We start from the raw sequence: 24,800 nt of genomic DNA on the forward strand, positions 1-24,800 counted from the left end.
CATTTCTTTTTGTAGTGCGTTCGTTGTTCCTAAACATGTTTGTGAGGAGAAACTCCCACCAGGCAGCTAATTTTTAGAAATACCGAGAAAGATTTGTAAACAACAAGAAAAAATAGCGCCACTTGTGGTAGGTTGGCCCTCACTGCAAATGTAGAATGTATGTCCAAATTTTACACTCCCTTGGTACAAAGGGTGTCAGCTGGCCCCCAAAAATAAAAACAGCAGTGGTAAATTGCTGTAAAAAATGTTGTAGAAAGCCAGGAAATTGGGTGCGAGCGACCAATGGTGTCTATATTAAAGGAACATAAAAAGGATTGTATATAAAAAAACACGTATTTATTTTTGCACGATAAAAAAGAGGGGGAGGGTAATACACTGTGGTTTTATAAAAAATTCATAAAACACAATAATTAATATAAAATGGAGTAAAAAGTAGAAGGAATAAAAGAAGGTACAAGGTGCATATCAATTGGTAGTATATGTATAAAAATGCTTATCTTAGGTACAGGAGGTAGGTCTGAGAAAGATCATGGAGTGCCCAACGCGTTTCGTCCTTCAGGACTTCATCAAGGGTGGTGTGGTACTGAGACAGAGCTCCTATTTATACCACTATCAATTAGACTGTGTATGACATCACTTCCTCCCAAAGTGATGTTGAGGGAAAACCACATATTCTGTGTGTTTTTCAAATTTATACAAATTATATGTAGGTAATGGGTATCTTCAGAACAGAGCTAGTTATAAACATCAATTTAGAAAACGAGCAGTTTAGTGAGTGTTATCTATTAATTGTTTATATGAGTACTGGCATCCCGGACTTCCGCCCCACTTCCTGTAGTGTGACGGGTTCTTTTGCGCATGCGTCAATTCCCGAGATCACGTTCGGGTGACGGATGTCTCTTCAATAGTCCTTCTGCGCTTGCGCCGACTCCCGCGCAGTGTCTTGTCCCGGAAGTCGTCGTACACTTCACCGGATGTCACGTTGCATACAGGAACCCGGAAGCGCGATGCATCGTGAACCGCACTCTGGAATCGGAAATCTCTGTGCGTCACTTCCTGTGGGAACTTAATTCAGCGAATGGTCTCCGGAAGCTTATCTTGGAACGCACGTGGAACGCAAACATTGTTTCTGATATCATTGATAATGGGTCCCAATGGCGGATTATTTCTTCTTTGAATATACAGTCTGTAGCTTCTTCATTTAAGCTGTGTATTAATATGGAGCTTGTCCAGAAAACATATGGAGGAAATAAAAAATATATATGAATTACCAGAGTTTTGTGATGGACTTCATTCGAACCAATTATATATTCATTTTAGTGTTAGATAATTAATTTTATTAAAATAAATGAAATATGCATATTGATTTCATTTTAGTGTTATATAATTAATTTAAAAAATAAAAATAAATAAATAATGCATATTGCTTATTAGGTTATAAATTATTAAAAGTGCCTGTGCTAATTCAGTTATATTTTAAATTAGTGCAAAAGTGTATAAATACATTAGTGTGTCTTATGAGTAGTGCGTAGGATAATATCCATACATAATAAAGGAAGGTGAAAAACCAAAAACGTTTAAGGTTTATATAAGTGAAGATTTAGAATAACAGCTGTTTTACTGGTTTAGGAACTTTTCACGTGCATGCGTTGTCTCTACAGCACCTAGTCTTCTCTGGAGGTCACCCTCCCCGATACTAGCCAGGCCCATAAAAATGCTTAGCTTCCACGATCGGACGAGGGTGGGCGTTCCATTTTGGTATGGCTGTAGTCTCCTTAGCACCAGTTCACCAGAAGTTTTTTACAACTGTAAAATAGTCTAGAAATAAGAAGAGAGCGCCATTCCCAAACACCACAGTGTTTATTATAAGGGAGAAGGGGGGGGGGGGGGGGGGAAGAGGGAGATAATATCAAAAAGGTACTTAAAGAAAAGGAGAAATTTCGTAGCTTTCGTTAAATCCAGCCGGATGCATCGTCCTCAATTGAAATATCCAAAACATCTCCCTTCTGGATAGCAGGTTTGCCAGATCGCCACTTCTTTCGCCAAGTGTGACATGTTCTATGGCTTTGTATGTTAAGGCCTCAGGATTGGAATTGTGGTGTAGCAGGAAATGTTTAGAAACTGCATGTGCTTCCACCTTATTTTTGATGTTTCGGACGTGCTCTTGAATCCTTAGTTTTAACTGTCTCTTTGTCTTCCCAATATATTTTTTATCACAGTCACATTCCAAAAGGTAGATCACAGAGGTTGAGTTGCAGTTCATGTATTCTTTTATCTTGAATTCTTTCATATCACCTGTTGCAGAAAAAGTCTTTCGATTTGGATGTACATATTTGCAGGTATTGCAGTGTCCACACTTATAGCTACCTACACACCTGATGAGAGGTTCTTTCTTGTTATTTATGGGTCTCAGCATGCTCTCAGACCTACCTCCTGTACCTAAGATAAGCATTTTTATACATATACTACCAAATTGATATGCCATATACTACCAATTGATATGCACCTTGTACCTTCTTTTATTCCTTCTACTTTTTACTCCATTTTATATTAATTATTGTGTTTTATGAATTTTTTATAAAACCGCAGTGTATTACCCTCCCCCTCTCTTTTTTATCGTGCAAAAATAAATACGTGTTTTTTTATATACAATCCTTTTTATGTTCCTTTAATATAGACACCATTGGTCGCTCGCACCCAATTTCCTGGCTTTCTACAACATTTTTTACAGCAATTTACCACTGCTGTTTTTATTTTTGGGGGCCAGCTGACACCCTTTGTACCAAGGGAGTGTAAAATTTGGACATACATTCTACATTTGCAGTGAGGGCCAACCTACCACAAGTGGCGCTATTTTTTCTTGTTGTTTACATATATATATATATATATATATATATATATATATATATATATATATATATCACAATAGTATCTTTATCTCGTGCCAACCTAGGAGCAGCACTTCGGGAGAGATCTTTGTTGGGAGACCTCAAAACATACAGAATAAAATACAAATTCCCAAGTGCGCTAAGATGGAATGTATTTACACACTTCTTCAGGCGATAATTTCGTCAGAATGTAGACTGGAGGATGTTTAAAACTGGGTACCTGTAACCGACACCCCTCACCAAAAATAGTCACCCAAACAAGAGGCCAATTAGTAAAAAGTTATTTTAATACCATGTAATTGAACATATAAGTTTTTACACAGTTCACAATATAAAATTATATGAATAAAATACAACCAAAAGAATACACAGCCAACAAGTTTGCGAGATGGATCCTAGATACCCCTCACCTTTGGCCTCTTGTTTGGGTGACTATTTTTGGTGAGGGGTGTCGGTTACAGGTACCCAGTTTTAAACATCCTCCAGTCTACATTCTGACGAAATTATCGCCTACATACATACATACATACATACACATACACATACACACACACACACACACACACACACACATACACACACACACACACACACACACCGTCGCTTCTCTCCCCTCTCCTCCGCGCCCCCCCCCCGGAGTGCGCGACATCCACAGACAGCCGGATGACTGAACTGGGATGTAATTTGGTGGGGGCGGACTGTGTTTAGGTCCGGGAGGGTGTTATTCACTCCCTGGGACCGTTGCTGTGCTGCCATGACAACCGCTCTGTGTAGCGGCGCACGGGTGCCGAACTTCCGGTTTTGCCGGAGTGAGAGAGAAGTTACGTCAGGCGGGCAGAGGCAGAGCCGTCTTCCCGCCCAGCTCTGCCCGCGCGCGCGCTGCTGTTCACTGCGCCATCTTCTCTGCCTGCAGACGGGGGGACGCTGTGCTAAGGAGGGGGATCACACTTACACAAAAACCGCAAGTATAAGAGGCGGGGGATCACACTTGGGGGACAAGACATAGTACATCAGAGTACAAAATGACCAGTAAGCCAGAGAAACCTGCAAAGGGAAAAACAACCTCAGTGGTTTATTTCTCATGTTCACAATGTGGCACAAAGCTGGCTAAGGGGAGTGCTGACGCAGGGACCCTCTGTACATCATGCTCTGGGGCACCAGCGGCAGATCAGCAGGCCAGATACACAGATCAGTCAATGCCCCCTTGGGTCAAGGCTATGGTGGATGCAATTTCAGATTTGCGTCAGTCAAGGTCGGAAGCAGCTTTGGCCCAGACTCAGGTGGAACCGCTGTGGGCCCAGAATATGGGAAAGTGTCTCACTGATTTGACTCAGTCTGTAAATAAATTTGTAAATTCTGCTAGTAGTTCGGCGGCTTCTAAGCGAACGCAGCCGTTGCCCGCTATTACGTTTCCGGGAGAGGAGTTGGATACTCTGACATCTCCATTGGAAGAAGGGGAGGTAGATCCTGAATGGGACGAAAATTCGGCTTGGGAAGATGAGGAATTATCTACTAGTTCAGGTGTTAGGCTACTAATCGAAGCCATTCGTCAGACTCTTAATATTCAGGATGAGGCAGTAGCCGGGACTTCTTCCCCTTTCTTCAAACGACAGAAGAGACAGGTTACTGCCTTCCCTTCTTACTCGCACTTTGCGGATATTTTAAAAGAACCCTGGCTAAAACCGGATTCCCGTTTCCAGGCTCCTAAAAAGTTAAAATTTCTATATCCTTTTACAGAGGAGGATACAAAGTTTTGGGAGACTGCCCCAAAGGTAGACGCTCCTATTTCGCATTTAGCAAAAGCTACGGTTATTCCGTCAGTACAGTCTGTGACTTTAAAAGACTCTACCGATAGGAAGATAGAAGCATTACTAAAATCTATGTTTTCCTTATCAGGTGTCTCTCTTCGTCCAGTTCTGGCGAGTGCCTGGGTGCTTAAAGCCGTAGATGAGTGGCTTGCACAGGTTGTATCTGGGATGCAGTCAGACGATCCGTCGGAGGCCATTCAATTAGCAGAACAGATTTCTGAGGCCCTTACTTACGTGGGTGAGGCCTTATTGGATTCGGTGGCGCTACAGTCCTGTGTTTCTGCCTTAACAGTATCCGCAAGACGATCTCTTTGGCTTAGGGTTTGGAATGCTGATTCGGACTCAAAGCAGACCTTGACGGCAGTTCCTTTTGAAGGCGAGTTTCTCTTTGGATCCGAGTTAAAGAAGATCATTTCAGATACTACGGGAGGAAAGAGCCCTTTCCTTCCGTCTGCTCCTAACAAACCAAAACCTACAAGATTTCGTTCCTTTCGTACGCAGGGCAGAGGTAACTTCCAGTCCTTTCGGCCCTTCTCCAGATTTCCACGGAGGGGATCATTCAGAGGTAGAGGAGCTCAGGCTACTCGCAGACCGGCCAGTAAGCCTGCCGACAAGCCTGAGGCATGACGCTTCGGGCCCTCTGGAGGGATCAATACAGGTTGGGGCTCGTTTACTTCACTTCAGGGAAGTGTGGCTCCTATCGAAACCAGATCGGTGGGTAATGGGGGTCATTTCCAGAGGATATATGTTGGATTTCGAAGAGACAGTCCCAATCCGACTATTTGTCACACCTCTCCCAGACGACCCCTCCAGACGTCAAGCTCTCCTTCAGGCAACAGCAACATTATTACAAAATGGAGTAATCCTTCCGGTCCCAGCTCCTCAGAGAGGTCGGGGTTTTTACTCGGGTCTTTTTCTCGTGGACAAGCCGGACGGTTCGTTTCGACCCATTCTAAATCTAAAAGCTCTCAATCCGTACCTCTCATCCCAAAAATTCAGGATGGAATCCATTCGCTCCATTATCGCAGCCATGGAGCCAGGGGAATATTTGGCTTCAATAGACATAAAGGACGCATACCTACATGTTCCAATTTGGATAGGACATCAATCCCTTCTGAGATTTGCAGTAGGGCCGTGGCATTTTCAGTTTCGGGCCCTTCCCTTTGGTCTCTCTACGGCTCCCCGGGTTTTTACGAAGGTCCTGGGTCATGTCGTCGCAGTTCTCCGTTGCAAAGGGGTCAACATCACCCCATACTTGGACGACCTGTTGATCAAGGCACCGTCACCGGAGATTCTCACTCAGAACCTGCGTCTAACGACAGAGACTCTACAGTCGTTCCGGTGGATAATCAATTTTCCAAAGTCGTCTTTACTCCCGTCGCAGAAAATGGTTTTTCTTGGTCTTCTATTCGACACCAACAACCAGAGGGTGTTTCTGCCTACAGACAAGATTCAGGACTTACAAGCCAGAATCAGAACCCTGTTAAAGTTGCCGGCAGTGTCAGTCCTCAGATGCATGCAGGTACTGGGCAAGATGGTGTCCTCATTCGAGGCAGTTCTATACGCCAGATTTCATGCCCGACCTCTTCAAGCTCAGATTCTCCACTGTTGGACTCGGACGGATTCACGTCTCGAACTGCAGTTGATACGCTTGTCGATAAGGACTCGTCAGTCGCTCTAGTGGTGGCTTCACAGTCACAATCTGAGGAAGGGTGCGCCGTTCACGGTCTGGTCTTGGATGATGGTAACCACGGACGCAAGCCTCAGCGGTTGGGGAGCAGTGTTCCAGACTCATCATTTACAGGGGCGCTGGAGCACTCAAGAGTCAAAACTACAGATCAACATTCTGGAATTGAGAGCGATCCGATATGCTCTCATTCGGATTCAGACCATGGTGCAAGGCCATCCAGTTCGGGTGCAATCCGACAATGCCACGGCAGTGGCTTACATCAACAAACAGGGAGGAACTCGCAGCTGGTCCGCAATGAGAGAGGTTGCTCAGATTCTCACGTGGGCGGAACGTTGGATTCCCGTGATTTCAGCAATTCACATTCCGGGAGTCGAAAACTGGGAGGCAGATTTTTTGAGTCGTCACACGATTCATCCGGGAGAATGGGAACTTCACCAGGAAGTATTTCTTTCTCTAGTGGATCGCTGGGGAATGCCAGACATAGACCTGATGGCGTCACGCCTCAACAAAAAACTTCCTCTTTACGGATCAAGAACTCAGGATCCTCAAGCATTTCTGATCGATGCACTAACAGCTCCGTGGCAATTTCAGCTGGCTTACGTGTTCCCGCCAATTCCCTTGCTTCCACGTCTACTCCAACGCATTCGGCGAGAAGGCCTTGCAGTAATTCTGGTGGCTCCGGATTGGCCGCGCCGACATTGGTACACTCTTCTAAACAGCATGGTCGTCGGAGATCCCTTTCGCCTCCCTCTGCGACCAGATCTTCTTCTTCAAGGACCTTGTCGCCACCCAGATTTAAATCGGCTGGCTTTGACGGCTTGGTTCTTGAATCCAACATTTTGAAGGCAAAGGGTCTTTCTCGTGCGGTTGTTCAGACAATGATTCGGGCTAGAAAACCGGTGACTTCTGGCATTTACCATAGAGTATGGCGTATTTACATTGCTTGGTGCGAGAAAAGGAACTTGACTCCGCATTTGTTTAGACTTCCTCGCCTGCTCTCCTTTCTCCAGGAGGGTCTTGACAAGGGTTTAAAACTTTCTTCCCTGAAGGGTCAGGTTTCGGCCTTGTCGGTTCTTTCTCAAAAGAAGTTAGCAATCATCCCAGAGGTTCAAACATTCCTACAGGGTGTACTTCGAATTCAACCACCTTTTTGTTCCTCCGATTCCTCCCTGGGATTTAAACTTGGTACTTAAAGCCCTTCAAAATTCTCCATTTGAACCTCTAGAATCTGTGGAACTACGTTATCTAACACAAAAAGTTGTTTTTCTTTTGGCTATTGCCTCAGCTAGACGAGTGTCTGAGTTGGCGGCTCTTTCCTGCAGGCCGCCCTTGTTAGTGTTTCATGACAATCGGGTGGTTCTGCGGACGAAGCCTTCATTTCTTCCAAAGGTTGTTTCAGCATTCCATTTAAATCAGGACATCGTTCTTCCAGCTTTTAATCCGTCATCTTCTCAGGGGGAAGATTCCCATTTGGCTCTCTTGGATGTTGTTCGGGCCTTACGTATTTATTTGTCTCGCACGGAGTCTTTCCGTCGTACGGATTCCTTGTTGGTATTGGTTGATGCTCCCAAACGAGGTTGGCCTGCCTCTAAGAACACTGTGGCCCGTTGGGTAACTTCGGCCATCAGACAGGCTTACGTGTCCTCAAACGTTTCGGTTCCTGACTCAATTAGGGCTCATTCGACTAGAGCAGTTGGAGCGTCTTGGGCTGTTCGCGGTGGTGCATCTGTTGAGCAACTATGCAGGGCGGCGACCTGGTCGTTAGTCCATACGTTCACAAAGTTTCTCTAACGTCCTAGTGGATGCTGGGACTCCGTCAGGACCATGGGGAATAGCGGGCTCCGCAGGAGACAGGGCACATCTAAATAAAGCTTTTAGGATCACATGGTGCGTACTGGCTCCTCCCCCTATGACCCTCCTCCAAGCCTCAGTTAGGTTTTTGTGCCCGTCCGAGAAGGGTGCAATCTAGGTGGCTCTCCTAAAGAGCTGCTTAGAAAAAGTTTTTTTAGGTTTAAATCTCAGTGAATCCTGCTGGCAACAGGATCACTGCATCGAGGGACTTAGGGGAGAGATTTCCAACTCACCTGCGTGCAGGATGGATTGGAGTCTTAGGCTACTGGACACTTAGCTCCAGAGGGAGTCGGAACACAGGTCCTCCTGGGGTTCGTCCCGGAGCCGCGCCGCCGATCCCCCTTACAGACGCTGAAGACGGAGGTCCGGAAAGCAGGCGGCAGAAGACTCCTCAGTCTTCATGAAGGTAGCGCACAGCACTGCAGCTGTGCGCCATTGTTGCTACACGTCTCAGATTCAGTCACGGAGGGTGCAGGGCGCTGCTGGGGGCGCCCTGGGCAGCAATATTAAATACCTTTAGTGGCAAAATAAATACATCACATATAGCCATTAAGGCTATATGTATGTATTTAACCCAGGCCAGTTTTCTTAAAACCCGGGAGAAAAGCCCGCCGAAAAAGGGGCGGAGCTTATTCTCCTAAGCACTCAGCGCCATTTTCCTGCTCAGCTCCGCTGGTGAGGAAGGCTCCCAGGACTCTCCCCTGCACTGCACTACAGAAACAGGGTAACAAAGAGAAGGGGGGCATAATTTGGCGATATTGATATATTAAAAGCGCTTATATCAAAAACACCTTCTAGGGTTGTTTATATACATTTATAGCGTTTTTGGTGTGTGCTGGCAAACTCTCCCTCTGTCTCCCCAAAGGGCTAAGAGGGTCCTGTCTTCGATTAGAGCATTCCCTGTGTGGCTGCTGTGTGTCGGTACGTGTGTGTCGACATGTATGAGGACGATGTTGGTGTGGAGGCAGAGCAATTGCCGGTAATGGTGATGTCACCCCCTAGGGAGTCGACACCGGAATGGATGGCTTTAGTTATGGAATTACGTGATAATGTTAGCACATTACAAAAGTCAGTTGACGAAATGAGACGGCCGGAAAACCAGTTAGTACCGGCTCAGGCGTCTCAGACACCGTCAGGGGCTGTAAAACGTCCCTTACCTCAGTCAGTCGACACGGGTACCGACACAGATGAATCTAGTGTCGACGGTGAAGAAACAAACGTATTTTCCAATAGGGCCACACGTTATATGATCACGGCAATGAAGGAGGCTTTGCAGATCTCTGATACTGCTGGTACCTCAAAAAGGGGTATTATGTGGGGGGTGAAAAAACTACCTGTAGCTTTTCCAGAATCAGAGGAATTGAATGACGTGTGTGACGAAGCGTGGGTTAACCCAGATAGAAAACTGCTAATTTCCAAGAAGTTATTGGCATTATACCCTTTCCCACCAGAGGTTAGGGCGCGCTGGGAAACACCCCCTAGGGTGGATAAGGCGCTCACACGTTTATCAAAGCAAGTGGCGTTGCCGTCTCCTGATACGGCCGCCCTCAAGGATCCAGCAGATAGGAGGCTGGAAACTACACTGAAGAGTATATACACACATACTGGTGTTATACTGCGACCGGCAATAGCCTCAGCCTGGATGTGCAGTGCTGGGGTAGTGTGGTTGGATTCTCTGACTGAAAATATTGATACCCTGGATAGGGACAGTATTTTATTGACTCTAGAGCAATTAAAGGATGCTTTTCTTTATATGCGAGATGCTCAGAGAGATATTTGTACTCTAGCATCAAGAGTAAGCGCGATGTCCATATCTGCCAGAAGAAGTTTATGGACGCGACAGTGGTCAGGTGATGCGGATTCCAAAAGGCATATGGAAGTATTGCCATATAAAGGAGAGGAATTATTTGGGGTCGGTCTTTCGGACCTGGTGGCCACGGCAACTGCCGGCAAATCCACTTTTTTACCTCAGACCCCCTCCCAACAGAAAAAGACACCGTCTTTTCAGCCGCAGTCCTTTCGCTCCTATAAAAACAAGCGACCAAAAGGACAGTCTTATCTGCCGCGAGGCAGAGGAAAGGGTAAGAGAGGGCAGCAAGCAGCCCCTGCCCAGGACCAGAAGCCCGCCCCGGGTTCTACAAAGCCATCAGCATGACGCTGGGGCTTTACAAGCGGACTCAGGAGCGGTGGGGGGTCGACTCAAGATTTTCAGCAATCAGTGGGCTCGCTCACAAGTGGACCCGTGGATCCTGCAGATAATATCTCAGGGTTACATGTTGGAGTTCGAAAGGTCTCCCCCTCGCCGGTTCCTAAAGTCTGCTTTACCAACGTCTCCCTCAGAAAGGACGTCGGTTTTGGAAGCCATTCACAAGCTGTATTCTCAGCAGGTGATAGTCAAGGTACCCCTCCTACAACAGGGGAAGGGGTATTATTCCACACTATTTGTGGTACCGAAGCCGGACGGTTCGGTAAGACCTATTCTAAACCTGAAATCCTTGAACCTGTACATACAGAAATTCAAGTTCAAGATGGAGTCACTCAGAGCAGTGATAGCGAATCTGGAAGAAGGGGACTTCATGGTGTCCCTGGACATAAAAGATGCTTATCTGCATGTCCCAATTTACCCCTCACACCAAGGGTATCTCAGGTTCGTGATACAAGACTGTCATTATCAGTTTCAAACGCTGCCGTTTGGTTTGTCCACGGCCCCTCGGGTCTTTACCAAGGTAATGACCGAAATGATGGTTCTTCTACGAAGAAAAGGCGTATTAATTATCCCTTACTTGGACGATCTCCTGATAAGGGCAAAGTCCAGAGAACAGCTGGAAGTCGGTGTAGCACTAACCCAGGTAGTGCTTCAGCAACACGGGTGGATTCTGAATCTTCCAAAATCTCAATTGACCCCGACAACTCGTCTGCTGTTCCTGGGAATGATTCTGGACACGGTTCAGAAAAAGGTGTTTCTCCCGGAGGAGAAAGCAAGGGAGTTATCCGAACTTGTCAGGAACCTCCTAAAACCAGGAACTGTGTCAGTACATCAATGCACAAGAGTCCTGGGAAAGATGGTGGCTTCTTACGAAGCGATTCCATTCGGCAGATTCCATGCACGGACATTTCAGTGGGATCTGCTGGACAAATGGTCCGGATCGCATCTGCACATGCATCAGCGGATAACACTGTCACCAAGAACAAGGTTGTCTCTCCTGTGGTGGTTGCAGAGTGCCCATCTGTTAGAGGGCCGCAGATTCGGCATACAGGACTGGGTCCTGGTGACTACGGATGCCAGCCTACGAGGCTGGGGAGCAGTCACACAGGGAAGAAACTTCCAGGGCGTGTGGTCAAACCTGGAGACGTCCCTTCACATAAATATACTGGAGCTAAGAGCGATCTACAATGCTCTAAGCCTGGCAAAATCGCTGCTTCAGGGTCAGCCGGTGTTGATCCAGTCGGACAACATCACGGCAGTCGCCCACGTAAACCGACAAGGCGGCACGAGAAGCAGAAGAGCAATGACAGAAGCTGCAAGGATTCTGCGCTGGGCGGAGAATCATGTCATAGCACTGTCAGCAGTGTTCATCCCGGGAGTGGACAACTGGGAAGCAGACTTCCTCAGCAGACACGACCTTCACCCGGGAGAGTGGGGACTTCATCCAGAAGTCTTCCACATGATTGTGAACCGTTGGGAAAAACCAAAGGTGGACATGAGGGCGTCTCGCCTCAACAAAAAATTGGACAGATATTGCGCCAGGTCAAGAGACCCTCAGGCAATAGCTGTGGACGCTCTGGTAACACCGTGGGTGTACCAGTCAGTGTATGTGTTCCCTCCTCTGCCTCTCATACCAAAGGTACTGAGAATTATACGGAAAAGAGGAGTAAGAACAATACTGGTGGCTCCGGACTGGCCAAGAAGAACTTGGTATCCGGAACTTCAAGAGATGCTCACGGAGGATCCGTGGCCTCTACCTCTAAGAAGGGATCTGCTTCAGCAGGGACCTTGTATGTTCCAAGACTTACCGCGTCTGCGTTTGACGGCATGGCGGTTGAACGCCGGATTCTAAAAGAAAAGGGCATTCCAGAGGAAGTTATTCCTACCTTGATTAAGGCTAGAAAGGAAGTGACTGTACAACATTATCACCGCATTTGGCGGAAATATGTTGCGTGGTGTGAGGCCAAGAAGGCTCCAACGGAAGAATTTCAATTGGGTCGATTCTTACATTTCCTGCAAGCAGGATTGTCTATGGGCCTAAAATTGGAGTCCATTAAAGTTCAAATTTCGGCCTTATCAATCTTCTTCCAGAAGGAATTGGCATCAGTGCCTGAAGTACAAACTTTTGTCAAAGGTGTACTACATATACAACCCCCAATAGTGCCTCCAGTGGCACCGTGGGATTTGAACGTAGTTTTGAATTTTCTCAAATCTCATTGGTTTGAGCCTCTAAAATCGGTAGATTTAAAATACCTTACCTGGAAGGTAACCATGCTATTGGCCCTGGCTTCAGCCAGGAGAGTTTCAGAGTTGGCGGCTTTATCATACAAAAGCCCATATCTGATTTTCCATTCGGACAGGGCAGAACTGCGGACACGTCCTCATTTTCTCCCTAAGGTGGTTTCGGCTTTTCACTTGAACCAGCCTATTGTGGTGCCTGCGGCTACTAGCGACTTGGAGGACTCCAAGTTACTGGACGTTGTCAGAGCATTAAAAATATATATTTCAAGGACAGCTGGAGTCAGAAAATCTGACTCGTTGTTTATATTGTATGCACCCAACAAGATGGGTGCTCCTGCGTCTAAACAGACGATTGCACGTTGGATCTGTAGCACAATCCAACTTGCACATTCTGTGGCAGGCCTGCCACAGCCTAAATCTGTAAAGGCCCACTCCACAAGGAAAGTGGGCTCATCTTGGGCGGCTGCCCGAGGGGTCTCGGCATTACAACTTTGCCGAGCAGCTACGTGGTCAGGGGAGAACACGTTTGTAAAATTTTACAAATTTGATACTCTGGCTAAGGAGGACCTGGAGTTCTCTCATTCGGTGCTGCAGAGTCATCCGCACTCTCCCGCCCGTTTGGGAGCTTTGGTATAATCCCCATGGTCCTGACGGAGTCCCAGCATCCACTAGGACGTTAGAGAAAATAAGAATTTACTTACCGATAATTCTATTTCTCATAGTCCGTAGTGGATGCTGGGCGCCCATCCCAAGTGCGGATTGTCTGCAATACTTGTACATAGTTATTGTTACAAAGATCGGGTTATTACTATTGTTGTGAGCCATCTTTTCAGAGGCTACTTCGTTTTTTGTTATCATACTGTTAACTGGGTTCAGATCACAAGTTGTACGGTGTGATTGGTGTGGCTGGTATGAGTCTTACCCGGGATTCAAGATCCTTCCTTATTGTGTACGCTCGTCCGGGCACAGTACCTAACTGAGGCTTGGAGGAGGGTCATAGGGGGAGGAGCCAGTACGCACCATGTGATCCTAAAAGCTTTATTTAGATGTGCCCTGTCTCCTGCGGAGCCCGCTATTCCCCATGGTCCTGACGGAGTCCCAGCATCCACTACGGACTATGAGAAATAGAATTATCGGTAAGTAAATTCTTATTTTTAGCGGTTTCATACGGTTGGTTTGGAGACTGCCTCTGTTGGGCGTCGTATTTTACAGACGGCTATGCCGTCAACGTCTCCCTCCTCTCATTAGCTTGCTTTGGGAAGTCCCACAAGTAACGGCGCAGCGTCCCCCAGATGGAGGACAGAGAAATTGGGATTTTTGTTTACTTACCGTAAAATCTCTTTCTCTGAGTCCATCTGGGGGACGCTGCGATCCCTCCCATAGTTTGTCTGGTTTAATTGGTTAATTTTTTATTCTGGTCTATCTCCTTTGGCCTGGCTAAACGTTAACTAAACAGGGCTGAGCAGGAAGGAGATGGGAGGGGTTAGAGGGGGAGGAGTCAGCTTTTGATAGTTCTGTGCCAAACTCCACTACCACACACCTCTAACCCACAAGTAACGGCGCAGCGTCCCCCAGATGGACTCAGAGAAAGAGATTTTACGGTAAGTAAACAAAAATCCCAATTTTTCAGGGTGCCTTGATCTCTTTTGATGCACAGCTTAATATTTTCCATAGACAGCAAGTTGCATTTGAGCAAAGATGTTGAGCCCTTGAAGGCTGGGGTTAGGATAAATTGTGCTAGTAGGCCCCTGGCTGATGGCGTTAAATGATTGATAATTTATTAGGAATGGTCCCCTTTTAATTAATTTTTTTTAAACGTCTGCATTATAAAGTGATTCTTGAAATCATTCGCCATTGCCTAACTGGCTGCATGTCGGGACATTCATGCTGTTAATCTATTGTGCCTTTCAACTTATTTGCAGGTTCTTGTGAGGGTGTATGGAGGGTGCTTGGTTGTGTCCTTAGATGAAGCCAAGACTTTTGACTCTACATATTCCTTCAAACTGGGTCAGGGAACCAGGCAAGGTTGTCTGTTATCCCCTTTATTATTTGGCATTGCTATTGTCTGACATGTGACTTCCTTTGTTTGCCATAATAAACTGGTCCATATAGCTTGTAAAACATTATTTCGGCCGAGGGGAGATGGAAGTATGGCTCTGTTGGGCATGAGGCCTTGGGGAAGAGTATTATATCGGCACAATATAGTGCTTCGTCTCTATTTACCAATGCGAAGCAGGAAGGTACGCAGAGATGTATTACCATCTCGTTTGTTGGAGTAAAAACTCACCCCTCTGGCGATCCCACCTAGAGTGCATCGCTGTCCCTCCTCCCGGCCGATTCCACTTGACATGAGCAAAAACTTGCTATTATTGCGAGATCTGGCATGCAGTCCAGTGGCGGCAGCCGCAGCAGCCAGGGACAGAGCTCTTCCTGCTGTGGTGAATGGGTAACGACACTTGCAGATGTCAATATTGATAGCTGCAGGTGTCTGGTCATTACCACTGACCATTCATACATTGTCCGGCATATTGCCGCACTTTCTTGTAGATAGCAGCGCTGATAATAACGGTATAGCACACACTGCCACAGTAATACATGGGGGAGAAGCTCTATCAGAGCACATAAGATGCTAATGCCACTACTCCCCCATAACGTAGGATCATACCTCTACTCATGTATTTGGTCACACAGCTTGTTCATCTTCATAACTGGGTTTCTGCTCCGGAGCATGGGGAGGTACATTGGGCTTTGTTGGACTCTACCTTTTTAAAATGTACCTTCTTACAGTTTCTTCTGGCAAAGTCTTCACTTGCCTGGTATCCTGATTCAGGCACATCATTTGTTTGGCAGTGGCAAATCTTTTGGGAGTTTGGGGTTGATCCCTGTTCTTTGTTGTGGGACAATGACGCCTTCTCTGAACTTCATACTTTTGAGGGACAGTCTCTGACTTGTGAGGTGGATTCTGTGGGTTAACTATCTCAAAATGTGGTTTTAGCCAGAATCTGTATCATTCACATTCTGTATTGTTGAATTTGGGTGCTGGTAGACTGTTTCCTCTCCTTACAATAGAGGGAGGATTTGGGGCCTGTCTGAGGACAGGAGTTTCAAATATATCAAGGGTCTTAACAAAGTTCAGGAGGGAAACATTCTTCAAAGGAAGAGAAGTATTAGAACTCGAGGACATACGCTGAGACTGGAGGTGAGGAGGTTCATGGGAAATTTAAGGAAAACTTACTTCACAGAAAGGGTAGTGGATAAGTGGAATAGCCTCCCATCAGAGGTGGTTGAGGCTAAGACTGTAGAGCACTTTAAACATGCTTGGGATAGGCATATGAATATCCTTACAAAGAATTAAGGTTCAAAAAGGGTTGAGATTGCCTATAGGATAAAAAAAGGGGCAGACTAGATGGGTCAAGTGGTTCTTATTAGAGATGAGCGGGTTCGGATGTAACGCCAGAATTAACGCCAGTTCGGTTTTATCCGGATTTTTCTTATTGGCTATCCAAAACACGTGACGTCCGTGAGCCAATAAGATGCCATTTTGAGAACCGAGTAAATCCGAGTAAAACCGAACCCGCTCATCTCTAGTTCTTATCTGTCGTCAAATTCCATGTTTCTATGAGTTTCCTGTTGGGGTCCCTTCATGCTGGTACATCATTTGACATGTGTCACCAGGTCTAGTTGTATCTCTTTCGTAGTCTATTGGACCCCAGTTCGCCTCTGTGGGCTTGGTCAATTTTCTTCTGACTCCTGCCCTAGACGTGGCGTCTGTGATGCTGATTTCTGGAACTTGTTCTGGAATTGCCCCTGTCTCCTCATTTTGGTCCCTGGATGAGAAATATGTGAGTAGTAGAACTGTAATTAAAATAAAAAATTTTTAACCCTTGACTATGTATTTTTGGCCTAGGTCTAGCTGACTCCCTGAATTAATCTCTGCAGCTATACGTCAGTCTCCTTGTCTTGTTTGGATATTGGTGCATTGTCCTACCTTTCCCTCTTCATTGGGTCTGGTTAATTCTAGCATCAGTCATGAGTGCTTTAAGTACCTTTTTTAAAAGGCAATGACCCCCCTTCAAATTTGATAGGGCATGGGCCCATTGGCAGTCCTCTTGATATGCTCTGTACTCACATTCCCCTATACCCTAAGGCAGGGCTTGGCAAATTTTTATAAAATCTAGGAGTGGGCTTAATTTATAGTTTTAGGAGCCAGGCCATAGTCTGCCACCAAAATATATGAAATCTTGTTTAGACCACCATACAAGCCCATTCAATGCCCTTGAGACCTCCCCTCATGCCATTAGACTATCACCTTGGCTCTTCCATCGGACTATCTTTGGTGCCCAATTTTTTAGTATACAACATTTCTGCCCCCAATTCATAGTATGCCACACAGCAAGTGATCCCAATACATCGTAGGCCACAAAATAGCCCCCTAATACGAAGTATGCCATACAGTAATAAATAAATATTTGGACCTTAATTGTTGTAAGCACACAACAGCGGCAAAACAGTTAATATATGCTTATAGGTCCTTTTTGAAAAAAAGTAAAATAGGATAGCCTCACAACAGTATATTTGTTGGGATGATTCTTTCCCTAATTTTCCTTATGGGAGCAGCTGACCCCAAAGTCTGCTGATCCCAGTTCAGTGGCTGTTCAGGGTTCAGGTCTTTCAAGGTGGTTGGTGCTGTAGTGTGCTTGAGCGGTATGCACTACCGTCAAGTTGAGTGTGACAGGTGCAGCAGCGGAATTTATTCACTTTTTTACTGTCGCCACTTGTGGTGGGATGGGATGGAGCGCGGAGTCTTCAGAGCTGGCAGTGGTTAGTGAGTGCTGTGTCCAGAGAACTCTGTATATCAGCTGGTGACTATCCCTGTGGCTAATTTCTACAAGGGATCGGCACCAGCTGACTTCAGGTCCCGGTGATGTCTGGACACAGCGCTCACTACCAGCTGCCAGCTGTGAAAACACTTTGCCCCATCACACCATACCGTCAGCAGTAACAATGAGACAGGGTTTGGAGGAGCTGAGCTCAGCAGCAGGAGTTCTGAAATTGGCCAATGAACTTGAAGACAAAACAGTGCTCAGAAACTTCATCCAATCTGGAAACAGGGGTGGGTACTCGTTCATCATCACGACTGTCTTTTGCTACACACAGCATAGAAACTTCTATCTCTTCACTCACAGGTCTCTAGACCCAGCCAATTGGGATCAAACTGCCACAGCAAAATCTAGTCACCTGGATTGAAATTTTAGTTGTCATGGCGACCAGGCGCCTGGGATTTGTCGAGCCCTGCCTTATTAATTATTATATTGCTCATGTGATTGTCTATCTGTTTCCTGTCTCTTGAGTGCGCGCCTCATTTTATGTGCTATGTTTGTGCCTCTGACTCTAAAGTTTTGGGGGTTTTTTTTGGGGGGGGGGGGGGGAGGGGAGGGGGTTTGTTTGCTTTTATTTTCAATAAACATTCCCTTAAAAAAAACAAGTCCTTTAATAAGGAAGCCGTTGGATTATAATAGTGATTTGTGTCCCAAGAGGAAACAGTCACCAAGATTATAATTATGGAGAATACTTATTTTACTACTTTAATTTTAAAGAGCCAGGAAACTTTTTGAATATCTCTTTTCGCACCTAGTACTATTGCTAGGGAGGTGACTCAGGCCAAATGAGAGTAATGAATCAAGCCTGCAGCCCAGGGATAAAACCCACATGGTCTTGGTGGATCAAAGAGGTTAACAGCTAATTCTGGCTGATCTTCCAGAATTTTATGAGAAATTTTAGTCTGGATTTACGATGGGCCAGTAACTACCAAACTCCTTCGTATCTCATCCTCACTTAGGGATTATAACCATGTTTGTCCTGGTGGTGCTATCAAATTGGAATTTCTCTAACGTCCTAGTGGATGCTGGGAACTCCGAAAGGACCATGGGGAATAGCGGCTCCGCAGGAGTTTGGGCACAACTAAAAGAAAGCTTTTAGACTATCTGGTGTGCACTGGCTCCTCCCACTATGACCCTCCTCCAAGCCTCAGTTAGATCTTTGTGCCCGGCCGAGCTGGATGCACACTAGGGGCTCTCCTGAGCTCTTAGAAAGAAAGTATATTTTAGGTTTTTTATTTTCAGTGAGACCTGCTGGCAACAGGCTCACTGCAACGAGGGACTAAGGGGAGAAGAAGCGAACCTACCTGCTTGCAGCTAGCTTGGGCTTCTTAGGCTACTGGACACCATTAGCTCCAGAGGGATCGACCGCATGGAACTGGCCTTGGTGTTCGTTCCCGGAGCCGCGCCGCCGTCCCCCTTACAGAGCCAGAAGCAAGAAGAAGTCCGGAAAATCGGCGGCATGAAGACTTCTGTCTTCACCAAGGTAGCGCACAGCACTGCAGCTGTGCGCCATTGCTCCTCATACACACTAAACACTCCGGTCACTGAGGGTGCAGGGCGCTGGGGGGGGGGGCGCCCTGAGCAGCAATAAAAACACCTTGGCTGGCAAAACAATCACAATATATAGCCCCAGAGGCTATATATGTGATAATTACCCCTGCCAGAATGCTTAAAAAAGCTGGAGAAAAGTCCGCAAAAAAGGGGCGGAGCTATCTCCCTCAGCACACTGGCGCCATTTCTCCCTCACAGCTCCGCTGGAAGGAAGCTCCCTGGCTCTCCCCTGCTCTCCACTACAGAAAGGGTAAAAAAGAGAGGGGGGGCACTAAATTTAGGCGCAGTAAATATTATAGCAGCTATAGGGGACATAATTCAGTTAGTCCCTGCATTATATAGCGCTCTGGTGTGTGCTGGCATACTCTCTCTCTGTCTCCCCAAAGGGCTTCTGTGGGGTCCTGTCCTCTGTTAGAGCATTCCCGGTGTGTGTGCGGTGTGTCGGTACGGCTGTGTCGACATGTTTGATGAGGAAAATTATGTGGAGGCGGAGCAGATGCCTATAGAAGTGATGTCACCCCCTGCGGGGCAGACACCTGAGTGGATGGTTTTATGGAAGGAATTACGTGCAAGTGTCGACTCCTTACACAAAAAATTTGACGACATGCCAAATGCGGGACAGCCGGCTTCTCAGCTCGTGCCTGCCCAGGTGTCTCAAAGGCCATCAGGGGCTCTAAAACGCCCGCTACCTCAGATGGCAGACACAGATGTCGACACGGATACTGATACCAGTGTCGACGACGATGAGTCTAATCTAATGTCCACTAGGGCCATTCGTTGCATGATTGAGGCAATGAAAGAGGTGTTACACATTTCGGATATAAACCCAGGTACCACTAAAAAGGGTATTATGTTTGAAGAGAAAAAACTACCCGTAGTTTTTCCCCCATCTGAAGAATTAAATGAAGTGTGTGAAGAAGCGTGGGCTTCCCCCGATAAAAGATTGGTAATCTCTAAAAAATTACTAATGGCGTTCCCTTTCCTGCCAGAGGATAGGGCACGTTGGGAAACACCTCCTAGGGTGGATAAAGCGCTCACACGTTTGTCTAAAAAGGCGGCACTTCCGTCTCCGGATATGGCCGCCCTGAAGGAGCCTGCGGATAGAAAGCAGGAGGCGATCCTGAAGTCTGTATATACACACTCAGGCATTATACTTAAACCAGCTATTGCGTCAGCATGGATTTGCAGTGCTGCCGCTGCATGGTCAGATTCCCTGTCAGAAAATATTGACACCCTAGACAGGGACACTATTCTGCTAACCATAGAGCATATAAAAGACTCAGTCTTATACATGAGAGATGCACAGAGGGAGATCTGCCGGCTGGCATCTAAAATAAGTGCATTGTCCATTTCTGCTAGGAGAGGCTTATGGACTCGGCAGTGGACAGGGGATGCAGATTCCAAAAGGCACATGGAAGTTTTGCCTTATAAGGGTGAGGAGTTATTCGGGGATGGTCTCTCGGACCTAGTTTCCACAGCAACAGCTGGGAAGTCAGCATTTTTACCCCATGTTCCCTCACAGCCTAAGAAAGCGCCGTTTTATCAGGTACAGTCCTTTCGGACCCAGAAAAACAGGCGAGGAAAAGGCGGGTCTTTTCTGTCCAGAGGCAGAGGTAGGTGAAAAAGGCTGCAACAAACAGCAGGTTCCCAGGAGCAAAAGTCCTCCCCCGCTTCTTCCAAGTCCGCCGCATGACGGTGGGGCTCCACAGGCGGAGCCAGGTACGGTGGGGGGCCGCCTCAAAAATTTCAGCGATCAGTGGGCTCGCTCACAGGTGGATCCCTGGATCTTTCAAGTAGTATCTCAGGGGTACAAGCTGGAATTTGAGGCGTCTCCCCCCCCGCCGTTTCCTCAAATCTGCCCTGCCAACAACTCCCTCGGGCAGGGAGGCTATGCTAGAGGCAATTCACAAGCTGTATTCCCAGCAGGTGATAGTCAAGGTGCCCCTACTTCAACAAGGACGGGGTTACTATTCCACACTGTTTGTGGTACCGAAACCGGACGGTTCGGTGAGACCCATTTTAAATTTGAAATCCTTGAACACATACATAAAGAAATTCAAGTTCAAGATGGAATCGCTCAGGGCGGTTATTGCAAGCCTGGACGAGGGGGATTACATGGTATCCCTGGACATCAAGGATGCTTACCTGCATGTCCCCATTTATCATCCTCACCAGGAGTACCTCAGATTTGCGGTACAGAATTGCCATTACCAATTCCAGACGCTGCCGTTTGGACTGTCCACGGCACCGAGGGTGTTTACCAAGGTAATGGCGGAAATGATGATACTCCTTCGAAAAAAGGGAGTTTTAATTATCCCGTACTTGGACGATCTCCTAATAAAGGCGAGATCCAGGGAGCAGTTGTTGGTAGGAGTAGCACTATCTCAGGAGGTGCTACACCAGCACGGTTGGATTCTGAATATTCCAAAGTCACAGCTGGTTCCGACGACACGTCTACTGTTCCTGGGAATGATTCTGGACACAGTCCAGTAAAAAGTGTTTCTCCCGGAGGAGAAAGCCAAGGAGCTGTCATCTCTAGTCAGAGACCTCCTGAAACCAAAACAGGTGTCGGTGCATCACTGCACGCGAGTCCTGGGAAAGATGGTGGCTTCTTACGAAGCAATTCCTTTCGGCAGGTTCCATGCCAGAATCTTTCAGTGGGACCTGTTGGACCAATGGTCCGGATCGCATCTTCAGATACATCTGCTAATAACCCTGTCTCCAAGAACCAGGGTGTCTCTGCTGTGGTGGCTGCAGAGTCCTCATCTTCTAGAGGGCCGCAGATTCGGCATACAGGACTGGGTCCTGGTGACCACGGATGCCAGCCTTCGAGGCTGGGGGGCAGTCACACAGGGAAGAAACTTCCAAGGACTATGGTCGAGTCAGGAGACTTCCCTACACATAAATATTCTAGAACTAAGGGCCATTTACAATGCCCTAAGTCAGGCAAAACCCCTGCTTCTACACCAGCCGGTACTGATCCAGTCAGACAACATCACGGCGGTCGCCCATGTAAACCGACAGGGCGGCACAAGAAGCAGGACGGCAATGGCAGAAGCCACAAGAATTCTCCGATGGGCGGAAAATCACGTACTAGCAGTGTTCATTCCGGGAGTGGACAACTGGGAAGCAGACTTCCTCAGCAGGCACGACCTCCACCCGGGAGAGTGGGGACTTCATCCAGAAGTCTTCACACTGATTGTAAATCGTTGGGAACGGCCACAGGTGGACATGATGGCGTCTCGCCTAAACAAAAAACTAGAGAGATATTGCGCCAGGTCAAGGGACCCTCAGGCGATAGCGGTGGACGCTCTAGTGACACCGTGGGTGTGCCAGTCAGTTTGTGTTCCCTCCTCTGCCTCTCATACCAAAGGTACTGAGAATAATAAGAAAACGAGGAGTAAGGACAATATTCGTGGTTCCGGATTGGCCAAGAAGAGCGTGGTACCCGGAACTTCAAGAGATGATCTCAGAGGACCCATGGCCTCTGCCGCTCAGACAGGACCTGCTGCAGCAGGGGCCCTGTCTGTTCCAAGACTTACCGCGGCTGTGTTTGACGGCATGGCGATTGAACGCCGGATCCTAAAGGAAAAGGGCATTCCGGAGGATGTCATTCCTACGCTGATTAAAGCCAGGAAAGATGTAACTGTAAAACATTATCACCGCATATGGCGGAAATATGTTGCTTGGTGTGAGGCCAATAAGGCCCCAACAGAGGAATTTCAGCTGGGTCGATTTCTGCACTTCCTACAGGCAGGAGTGACTATGGGCCTAAAATTAGTCTCCATTAAGGTACAGATATCGGCTCTGTCGATTTTCTTCCAAAAAGAACTAGCTTCACTACCTGAAGTTCAGACATTTGTAAAAGGAGTGCTGCATATTCAGCCCCCTTTTGTGCCTCCAGTGGCACCCTGGGGTCTCAACGTGGTGTTGAGTTTCCTAAAATCACATTGGTTTGAGCCACTAAAGACAGTGGATCTAAAATATCTCACGTGGAAAGTGGTCATGTTATTGGCCTTGGCTTCGGCCAGGCGTGTATCAGAATTGGCGGCTTTGTCATATAAAAGCCCTTATCTGATTTTTCCATATGGATAGGGCAGAATTGAGGACTCGTCCCCAGTTTCTCCCTAAGGTGGTATCTGCTTTTCACTTGAACCAACCTATTGTGGTGCCTGCGGCTACTAGCGACTTGGAGGATTCCAAGTTACTGGACATAGTCAGGGCCTTGAAAATGTATGTTTCCAGGACGGCTGGAGTCAGGAAAACTGACTCGCTATTTATCCTGTATGCACCCAACAAACTGGGTGCTCCTGCTTCTAAGCAGACTATTGCTCGCTGGATTTGTAGCACAATTCAGCTGGCGCATTCTGCGGCTGGACTGCCGCATCCTAAATCAGTTAAAGCCCATTCTACAAGGAAGGTGGGCTCATCTTGGGCGGCTGCCCGAGGGGTCTCGGCTTTACAACTTTGCCGAGCTGCTACTTGGTCAGGGGCAAACACGTTTGCAAAATTCTACAAATTTGATACCCTGGCTGAGGAGGACCTTGAGTTCTCTCATTCGGTGCTGCAGAGTCATCCGCACTCTCCCGCCCGTTTGGGAGCTTTGGTATAATCCCCATGGTCCTTTCGGAGTTCCCAGCATCCACTAGGACGTTAGAGAAAATAAGATTTTACTCACCGGTAAATCTATTTCTCGTAGTCCGTAGTGGATGCTGGGCGCCCATCCCAAGTGCGGATTGTCTGCAATAATTGTACATAGTTATTGTTCACTAAAGGGTTATTGTTATGAGCCATCTGTTGAGAGGCTCAGTTATGTTTCATACTGTTAACTGGATATAGTATCACGAGTTATACGGTGTGATTGGTGTGGCTGGTAGGAGTCTTACCCGGGATTCAAAATCCTTCCTTATTGGGTCAGCTCTTCCGGGCACAGTATCCTAACTGAGGCTTGGAGGAGGGTCATAGTGGGAGGAGCCAGTGCACACCAGGTAGTCTAAAAGCTTTCTTTTAGTTGTGCCCAGACTCCTGCGGAGCCGCTATTCCCCATGGTCCTTTCGGAGTTCCCAGCATCCACTACGGACTACGAGAAATAGATTTACCGGTGAGTAAAATCTTATTTTTTCAGGATGGTGTTGAAAAGTTAACCCAAAACAGGTATAAGGATTTTTTTTTTTTTTTTTTTTGTAGTGGATGACTGAGAGGCCATCTGGAGCTGCAGCATTTTTCAGTGGTTTTAATAGTATTAAATATCTCTTCTAAGGAGATTTCCTTGTTGAGTGAATTGCTTGGATGTGTAGGTAAGAACTGGAATCTAGAAACTGCTCTACATGTGCTTCTAAGATGGACCCAGCTTGAGTTAGAGGGAAGATCATATATTTTTCATAAAAAAATTCCTGACTGTGCTTCTATAACTTCACCATACACTAGACTTTCATTCGGCTAACTATCTGTCTAATTTGTCTTCCGAGTAAAAAGTACTCCATTAACTAAATCAACACTTTTTCATCAAACCAGCCAAATAAGAAACCGAGAATTGTACGGCAGGTAAAAAGCACCAGGCCCATTTATTCTGCCTTTAGATGGATGAGAGATGGATAGATAGGTATTAGATTGGAGATAAATATCAGATATTTCCAAAAGTCATGGGAAAGTAGTATGTAAAGGTAATGGTAGATGACTTGGTGT

The 24,800-nt window shown here is 46.7% G+C and overlaps 1 protein-coding gene and 1 pseudogene across 1 annotated transcript in view; one reads left to right on the forward strand and one right to left on the reverse strand.

Annotated features, from left to right (window-relative positions):
* Window positions 1–24,800, forward strand: part of PRMT5 (protein arginine methyltransferase 5) — a 126,057-nt gene that overhangs the window by 32,237 nt on the left and 69,020 nt on the right. The window lies entirely within an intron of this gene.
* On the reverse strand, window positions 1,653–1,772 carry LOC134952394 (5S ribosomal RNA; annotated as a pseudogene).

Source organism: Pseudophryne corroboree, chromosome 1, assembly GCF_028390025.1.
Source record: "Pseudophryne corroboree isolate aPseCor3 chromosome 1, aPseCor3.hap2, whole genome shotgun sequence".
NCBI lineage: Eukaryota > Metazoa > Chordata > Amphibia > Anura > Myobatrachidae > Pseudophryne > Pseudophryne corroboree.